The sequence below is a fragment of the Montipora capricornis genome, chromosome 8 (genome assembly GCF_036669925.1).
Source record: "Montipora capricornis isolate CH-2021 chromosome 8, ASM3666992v2, whole genome shotgun sequence".
Classification (NCBI taxonomy): Eukaryota; Metazoa; Cnidaria; class Anthozoa; order Scleractinia; family Acroporidae; genus Montipora; species Montipora capricornis.
The window spans coordinates 34,848,899-34,858,898 of NC_090890.1; the positions used below are offsets into that span (position 1 = coordinate 34,848,899).

General features: G+C 38.2%; 1 protein-coding gene and 1 pseudogene across 1 annotated transcript in view; both read left to right on the forward strand.

Annotated features, from left to right (window-relative positions):
- Positions 1-4,841, forward strand: part of LOC138059687 (low-density lipoprotein receptor-related protein 6-like) — a 72,717-nt pseudogene extending 67,876 nt beyond the window's left edge.
- LOC138014528 (myotrophin-like) overlaps positions 1-10,000 on the forward strand; it is a 463,943-nt gene that overhangs the window by 89,164 nt on the left and 364,779 nt on the right. The gene's annotated exons all lie outside the window — the stretch shown is intronic.

Here is a 10,000-nt window from a genome sequence, read left to right on the forward strand (position 1 = left end):
GTCTTTGAATTCTAAAGGTCTCTGAAGAGTCTCTTGGCCGAGACGAAACGCCGCGTCAGACTAGCCACGAGCATTTCACAAGTATTGGACAATAGTTTTGCTTTTGTATAACTTTAGCAATAATCAAAGGAAACCCTTGGACGGGATTTTGAACCCATAACCTTTCAGATGCCGGTTACGTGCTCGGCTACCATCTGAGAACGTGATTTCGTTTAGCATTTTAAATGATCCCATTTAGAAACGAGAAATTGATATTTTTTAATTCCGCTAACTGACTGACTTACAGACCCACAGCAGCCTTCAAGTTGTATGAATACAAGCTTTCCCAAATATTTTCCGGCGTTGTAAAGTTTAGAAGTCTGGTGTTTGCTATAGCTGTGAAACCGACCATTGGGAATCAAGTTAAAAATTAAGTTAAAATCAACGATGTTGTTCAAGTAAGAGAAAATATATACATACAGTTTTCGGCGATTTTGACACTAGCTTTAAAGTAAAGGTCATTGACAGAGGGCACTCTGGCAATGACTATAGCAGTGGGTCTGATTCTCTCGAGTCATTTGGCAAAAAAAAAGAAAAAAAAGACGAAGGAAAGTATATCACAAATTATTAAATTCTCAACCTCGGATAATGCAATTCTCGTGCTCTGATTGGTTCACTCAATCTCGGTTATCAGCTCATATACCTTAGTTTGACCTTATATGGTAAATGATTGCGCTAAACGTTGCTAAGCTAAAAATGTTTACGCCAGAAATCGAAATTTCTCTTGGTATAAAGCACAAGAAAAACGTTTTTGGGGAAAGTTTGGATCAATTTCGAAGCTTAGAAGTGCGCGAAAAAGTAAGAAATGTTTTTGTGATGAGCCTACGTCTGTCTGACCACCAGGTATTACACAACATCGCATCTTCATCAAGTTTTTCCGATTTCGCTAGGATTTTCTCCCTTTTTTCGCTCGTATTTCGTACTTCCAAACTTTTGGAGTTAAAGGAATTTAATAAAGCAATTATTCCATTCGCGCTTGTTGGATATGAGAGTGGTTATAGCCAACTCGGCGCTACGCGCCTCGTTGGCTATTTACCATCTCATATCCAACGTGCGCTCATGGAATGATTGTTAAGTATTAGTCATAGTTGTATTTTCAGCCTTTTGGCGAAACTGAACCGATGAAAATAAACACGATCCAAATAGCAGCATCATAAACCTGAGCCAACTATTTATCTTCAATGAGTGCGATAATCTAATTGCACAAAACAAGTCACTGAAATACAGGGAATAATCATGCAGCGAACGCAGAATCCAAACTCCCTCGCTTACCTCATGAACCGTTTTAGTTTGTTAATGACTAAGCCTTGTTTCAGGCCATTAGCAATCACGTTTTTGTTCTCTTATCCACAGCTACTACAGCAATTGCAGTAGCAGTTGCTTGCCTGTGTTTGCTCTTTTTGGTAGCTGTTGTTTGCCGGTGGCGCCTTAAGCAACGAAAAAAGGAAGCAAGTTCTGCTCCTTTAGATCCAGGTTAGTTTTATTCATCGCATTTTAGACACAGACGATCACTTCAGCTGCGATAGATACTTTCTTTCCTCAACTCAATCATTACAAACAAGGGTTTCTACATTACCGGCTTCTTTTTGCAGATTTCAAATTTGATGCGTTTATCATCTACAGCACCGTGGACCAAAAATGGGTCACAAAGAAACTGTTGCCAACTTTGGAAAGCAAGCATAAAATTAAATGTTGCATTCACTACCGAGATTTTGTACCGGGGGTACCTTTTACCCAAAACATGGCAGACAGTGTCTACAACAGTAAAAAGACTGTAGCTGTTGTGTCGAAGAGCTTTTTAACCAGCAACTTTTGCAGCCATGAGCTGAGCATCGCCCTTCATCGCCTGGCGGAAAGAGGAGATGATAGCGTGGTTGTTGTCAAGCTTGATGACGTCAAAAACAGTCAACTTCCCAAAGAACTGCGATTTAGGAGCTATATTGACTTCACAAAATCGACTGATAAGAAAACTTGGGAATACAAGCTGGTAAACTGCTTAAAGTCTGGAACCTCGTCCTCCCATCCTCTGTTATAAGCTTTTAGGGGTTTGTTAGAAAAATCGAAAGTGTCATGACTATATACTAACATCCTGAAAAGTGCATTGTTGAGAAAATACTGTTGAAGGATATCTTTTGGGGGAAGAAAGACTCCTCAACACTCCTGCTGTTTCACTTCTTTATTTGGTGTTCTCGGGTCGATCTTACAGCTCTCGCTCAACTAGTCCTGCTTAACTCTCCTTATTTGTTAGGTATACAGCTCTTTTTATATGTTCTTAGTCTGACTGAACAATCAGTTGCCAATCACACGTCAAAATGACCACATTAACATATTTTTTCCACAACAAAGAAAGTCGTTTGTCTCAACGGGATCTTACAGGTTTGTCATCACCAGTTTAGCACGAACGGAGTATGACAAGTAACATAAGTTACAAGAAATGAGTTCAGGGTTCGTGCTCGATTTTGCCTATAAAATTCCAGGAGTATTCAAGGAGTTTTCAAGAACCAGGAATTGAGTTTTCAAGGAGTCTTTATAAGAAAATTGCTATGCCATACATACTGTTTTATTGTTTTCTTTGCTGAAAAAGTCTACCTTGACATTCCTTACCACATCCTGCAAGTTAAGTGCACGCACAGGTATTTTAATTTTTGGTTTTAATGTTTTCCTGACAGTCAATTTTGGGCTCAATTTTTGAAATGTCTCTTTAACTTAGCGTGATGCAATCTCTACAATTTTCAACGAAAAACTTCAATCAGCTTTCCACAAAATCCTTTTTTTCAAGGGCTTTTCAAGCGCCCTTGAAGTCCAAAATTAAATTCCAGGGCTTTTCAAGGACTTCAAGGAGTAGCACGAACCCTGGAGTTACAATATCTTAAATAAAGCAAATTTACAGAGAAAATGATTATTTATGATTACTACATGACAGAGTTAAACGATAGACAAAAGAAGGAAAGAATCTCTTCAAGGATACTCTAGAAATCCATGTTTATTCCGCAAAATCACCCAAAATCACAACAGAGAGTACGAACATGCGCAGTGATAGAAAAGCCCGTATTTCGGGCCTCGCTGGCAATGAGCATGCTCGAAATCGAACTTTACCAGATCTCCCTTCCGTATGGCCGTGGATGATCTGGGTACGAGATTAGGAAAGGACGAGCATAAGCGCCCCTTTTCCATAAATTTATCTGGCACACGTGTTCCAGGCAAAACAGGACAATAACTACAATTACAGGTGTTATTTTCAATTACTTAGGAACATTAGAATATAGATTAAAAACACTTATTGAAAACCCAAAAGAGACCGCTGTTGTCATGAATGCGATCTGGAACCGCGAGAACAAGTCAAAATGCCCAGAGTTGAACTAAAAATAAATAATGCTTCCAAAAATAGAGCAAAAGAGCTCGTTTGGGTAAAACGCCACGAGTGAAACACAAATAACCGTAGAGATACCAAAAACCAATTAAAACATTCCTAATGACAAACTTAGTTGGGCTGGCGTACCAACACCTTTCTCGTCACCTGTTCCAAACCAAATTCATGACCTTAGGAGAAGACTCACTCTGATCGCAACTATACTAAAGAGCAAACCGTCTTAGGAGCTAATTTGTCATAAGAGTCGATTACCAATGTTGCGTGGAAACTACCAGAAAAAGTGAAACCAAAACGGTTTTAAATATCCCTTAATCCAGCATGAGAACACTAACCCATTCAAAAGAGCTTAACATAAAATTACCGCAACTTATGAGGCGAAGGAATTTGCTTAAATGATTTTATCTACGATCGTCGTTATCCAACGAGGCCAAGCAATTTAATGAAATAATCGTAGCTACAATTTTAATCGTTTAACAATACAAAGCTTGAGATTTTACGACAAATGCGGCATAATATGACCACGTAAATAGTTTGTTCTTAGCCTGAAACGATAAAAATTGTGTAGGCTTGAAAAGACAATTTCGAACGGGAGGAAGAGAGTGTCATGCAAGAAACCGATCCATGGTAAAGTAAAGGCTGACCCAAAATGTTGGGCAAATCACCCATTACAAAATAAACCGACCCTCTACGAAAGAGAATATTACCACGTGTTGTTTTAAGGTAGCAGCGTGCGCCTGGAGTACACTATTCGAGACAACTGTAAAAGCACATTACGAGAAGAAAGCATTCTGTAGAGATTCTCGGCGACACAATCACACTTGGCTTACTTCCCAGACATCAGTTTCTTAAAAAGCGAGCCGACAAAACTGTTGTTTTGTTTGGATTCGAATGCCCTTACACAAGGCAAATATGGTGTATCGCGTATTTCTGTCCTCGCACACTGTGTATCGATGATTTGAACAACGCTGCAGCCACCAGCTGGGCAAGGTTTTAAGTAGATAAAATGCCGGGTGGTTAAAAATTAATGAGTGTTTTTGCATTTTCTAAGATAAGATTCGACAAAGATTGTTTCTTTCACATATCCCCCGCTAGACGAGATTTGTTTGAATCTGCGGTACGGAGTGTGACAGAACAGCGAACCATCATACCATCATCCCATGCGTTACTTGGCCGAACTGACCGGTTCTCAGTCAGTTAAATATGCGTCGTATATTAATTGTGCGTAATTATGTGTATTCGATTTCTACTATATTGCTACTATACTATATTTATGTCTTTATATTTGTATAACTACACGTATATTTGTATGTTTGTGAGTGCATTGTCATACCCTACCAGTAATTCGGAGAGATCTGCGAATGGTGGAAATAAGCGATAATTGCTTTGTGCAAGTTAAATTGCTTTGTGCAAATAAAGTTGTTTTGTCTGGCTAGATAACGTGCCCGTTAGGATACCTTTTTCGCGGCGAATGGCTTGGCGGCAAATTTGGCCAAAGACTTCTGTAGAATACTTTTTTTTCGACATTTCATTTTGCAAGTTGCTCGAATATTGTACTTTACAGGGAACCTCCACTCCAAGTACGGAATAACTACAAACCGAATAGAATAATATTTGCCATCAAATTTCCACGACAATTTATTTTTTTTTTTTCAAAAAAATGTATTAAAAAAATGAATGTTAGAATCGATTATTTTCACTTTCAAATTTTCCAAGCGCCGCCATCTGTGACGCTTAACGGTTGTATGTCGTGTTGTTCTGACACAAAGAGCTTTTATTTTGAAACAACAGGGTAACCGTTACACTTCACAATTATTCAAGATGGCGACGTCGGAGAAATTCGAAAACAAAAAAAACGCGTTTTTGAAATTCTTTTCCTTCAGATACAATCGCTTTCATTGAAAAAGTTCAAACAGTTTTGGTTGCAAACAAAGTGTTCTGTGGTACGATAAAGTTATCTCCGAATTTAGTGGAGGGTCCTTTTAAAGCACGGTGCCAAATATCGCTATTGCGCATACAAACTGAGCATCACGCAATCATTTTGTCACGTCCAGATTTTGTATTTTGTTGGTGTAATTTCAAAGCAATATTACAGAAGATGGCTTTTTTGCCACATTGGTCATTTTCGCCAATTTCATCGTTTTGCAAATTAACCCTCTTGCCTTCTCATTTGCATTTGCTATCCAACCGAGTTGTTGACGATTGCTATTTTCACCAATTTCGCCACTTTTCAAGGGCCGTTGTGCCTTCCCGGCATTTGAATTTGATTCCCACCAAATTGTCGCCCTTTTGACAAAACTGCCTTTTTCGCCACTTTTGACATTTCCTTCAATTTCGCTTCTTTCCCACGAAGGGGCCTCCCTTGCCTTCTCATTTGCATTCACTATCCAACCGAGTTGTTGGCAATTTTGACAAAAAAAAAGCTATTTTCACCAATAAAACAGTGGAGGTAGGATTCCGGCGAAGAAATGGACTCTGAAGAAGGAGAATATAGGGAGGAAATTAGGCATAGGGCAGATGTTGATTCCAATAAAGAGGCTGGAATAAATGTTGACACAAGAGACCTAGAATTGTGTTTTGATTTCTTTGAACTGTTTTTTTACTATCCCATAACATCGCACCTCTTTACGCGACGTGTTCCGTCTGTTTTTTGAGTACCAAATCTAGGTACGAGCAGGCAGTTGTCTTCCCGCAAGGAATTAACGTTGCAATTATACAATACACACTTAACCGACCACTCCCTATGTAAGAGGGGCTTTTCAGGACCAATGAAAGACATCACGACAGAACAGAACATTCAGCAACAACAGTTAAGAATCGCAACCGGCCGGAGGCAAATTAGTCGGCAATTTACAAGGGCAGCTGAGAAGTTGAACTAGGGACTACCAAGAACAAATTCAACCAGTGGTCAGAACGTGTGTTAACCTGGGATGTCCGGATCTCAAGGCAAGAGGCCTAACCAGTGGGCCGCACTGCCTGCACCGTTTATGCAATGTCTTCACTGAAAAACTGAGAATACTATACAACACAAAAGACACAAAAGCTTCTCTACGCTCGTTCCGTAAAACTACTTATGCCCCTTAAGCATGATGGGGCTGTCAAGTGTGTCAAACAATGCATCCTTTACTACATCCCTCCTTTCCTTAGATACTACTGGCCGACTAAAAAAGATAAAAACCCAACATGACACTAATAAAGTTCTAAAGTTCAAAGTTTGAAATCTTAACTGCCCGTGATAAACATTCAAGCTTGAGTGTCCTCACAACAGCTCGCTGAGTACTCAGTAAAAATAATGAAAACAGTTTATATTTTTTTCGATTAATCTTCTCAGCGGATGGATCTTTTGCTTAGGTTTGGAAGTACTGAGCTGCGACGGGTGCGATGCGGTCTTCTCTTCTCTGGCGAATGATGAGGACATCTCATTCGTGACGGGTAGGGTATTGTTATACAGGCGATGTCAACAACAACCATCCATTTATTTGCCAAATTAGAAAACGTTTTATACAACAGAGCAAATTAATTTGATCAGGCAAAAAAACACCCAGAATAGTTATAAACTAAACGAGCTGAGTAGTTTCAATAAATTATTGCTTGCATTTTCTAGGTTGTAACACACACACACAACTAATAGAATAGACAAGAGGATAAATAATGAAATAATGAAATAAATATATCTAACTTATCCAAGGGAAATACATTTAGGGAAAAAAATTAACAAACAAAAAGAAAAAAAAACCCAAAAACTGGTACAGGCAGATAGTAATATAGTATTATCAATTCTTGAGTTTGAACAGTAAAAAGCTAAGAATAAATTGACAATGCCAAGCTAGCGTTAAACATAGGTAGATAAGAATTTTTCCATCATTACTTGTCTAAATAAATGCAGAGAACTACTTTTTAAATCTTCATCCAGATTATTTCAAACAGAAGGACCAGAGAAGTGTAAATTAAATTTACCGTAATTAGTTCTAACATGATCGATATAATAAGTTGATTTTGATGCGAGCCTAGTATTATAATTGTGTTTACATGATATAGGTGAAAAGAAGTTGTCAAAAGCCTTAGGTAGTAAAAGATGATGATACTGAAACATGAAAAGGGCAGTATGAGTAGTCACAAGATCCATTAATTTGATTAATCCTAGCTGTGAAAACAGAGGGCTAGAGGTGAGCATCTCGATTAGAAAATGTTATTATTCGTATTCAGTGCCTTTTTCTGCAAAACTACAACAGGTTTAAGAGTTGTGGCATAAGTGTTTCCCCAGGCAATCAAACCATAAGTCAGAAAATGATACACTAAGGAATAATGTAACTGATTGAGAATATCAATAGTAACAAAATGTCTAAGCTTAGATAGAATGCCAATGCCCCTTGAAATTTTCTTACCAACTTCATGTGTATGTTTTTTCCACAATGATAAGATCTACTAGGTATTTGACATATGCAGTTTGCTCCACAGGCCTGCCTTGAAACTTTTAAGCAAATTGGTTGAGGATTTCGTTGTGGTGGGCAAAAGATTACAATTTTTTTTTTTATCAATGTTTAAGGACAACCTATTTAACTGGAGCCGTTGATTAACTTTATCTAGTTCTTCATTTAATTTCAACTCAAGGGAATGTAAATTTTGATCTTGTAGAAAAATGTTGGTATCATCTGCAAAGAGGTGGAAATCAAGTACATTGGAACATTTATGAAGATCATTTACATATGTCAAAAATAACAAAGGCCCCAGTACAGATCCCTGTGGCACCCCACATGAAATTTGTTTTGAATCTGAATGTATAAGGTCTAGTGAAAAAATTTGACTCCTATTAGACAAATAGGAGGAAAACCATTCATGTGCAATGCCCCTTATACCATAGTATAATCCAGTTTGTCAAGTAAGATATGATGGTCAACAGTATCAAAGGCTTTGCACAAAGCTATCAAAATACCACAGGAATAATTCTTACTGTCAATAGCTTTTTGAATTTTATCTACCATACGAATAAGGGAATGAACTGTAGAATGATTGGAACGAAATCCAAACTGTTGGTCAAAGAAAACAGATGATTGTTCGAAATAATTAATCTATTGTACATGAGTCGTTCAAGAATCTTATTAAATATAGATAATAATGAGATAGGACGAGAAACAGATACCAAAAGTGGTGAGCCTTTTTTATAGACAGGAATAACTTTTGCCACTTTGAAATGATCAGGAACAGTGCCTGATGTGAACAAGCAATTAAAAATAATTGCAAGGGGGTAAGAAATAAAGTTCTTTAAAACAATCAAGAGAACAACTGGGATACTAAAGGGTCCAGTTGCTTTATTAAAATTTAAGTACTTATAATATTTATAATTTCAAAGTTGGTAACTGGTAACAGAAAAAAACTTGAAATATGGGGATTATCGAGGTAAGCTTTATGTGTGCGAGCTAACCTTGAGCCGATGGTTGCAAAATGATTATTAAATTCATTTGCTATTAATTTAGGATCAGTAATCTCTTGATGATCTTAATGAGTTTATTGGGCTTGGATGAATCTTTTGCCTTAAGTGATATAAGTTGTCTTATACCCTTCCAAGCATTTTTAACATTACTTTGGTTAGCTTTAAAATAGCTCTGGTAGTAAAGCTTTTTACTAAGTCACAGTAAACCAGTAAGTTTATTCCTGTAGATTTTATATTTGTGATGACTGTATGTAGACTTAGTTCTAATAGGGACCTTAAGCATGCAAGGACGACAACGACGGCTACGAGATCGTTGTCTGAAGATATTATTTCCCGTTACTGCTGCAATAATTTTGTGATTACTCCAAGTCGCTCGGCATGGCCACTACATAAAAATTTTCAGTCGCCAGATGGCAAATTGTGGTCGCCAAAAACTTTCGCCTGAAAATGCGCGTTTTGAACTCTTTTATGGATACAAGAAAGCAAAGACCGCGCGGCCTTCTGTATGTGTCAAGCATTATTTTTCGCTTTCGAAAGCGGACATTTTGGAGAGAAAATGTATCCGACCTTGAATGTAATAAACAAATACATCTGCCCTTAGTTTGTTGAAAATTTCAGCCGCGGAAACCGCACCAGTCACCTTCTGCCGCACACAAGCCGCCATGTTGTTACCGTACGTACTACATTCGTCGCACCAGTCCCTTGAATCTCTTTACTGAGTCATTGTTTTTTCGCCCGCAATGCGTATTCTATGAGAAACCGCAAAAAAAGAAAAAAACCTGCCGGCTTGCGAAGTTATGGAGGTAGTTAACGGGAAAACTCCTTTCATTGTTATTTTAAAAAACATCGGCAGGATGAAAACGTGTCGCCAGTACTCAATTTTTGGTCGCATTGGCGACCAGGAAGGCGCAATTTCAGACCCAGTTTCTGCTCCCAACTGAGTGGATTCAAAGCTCAGTTCAGCGGTATAGCATTGTACAGGTCATGGGTTCGAATCCTGTTGAAGTCACCTGAATTTTTGTGGGTAGTGCACTGTAAGTGCAATACCCATCTTGTCATCAGGGCTGTCTGAGTGAGTGAGTGAATGTGAGATTGTAGGCCTGCAGCGCGTGCATGAATTGCGAAACTAATGTAGGATCCTCTTGAATTTCAGCAATTGATGT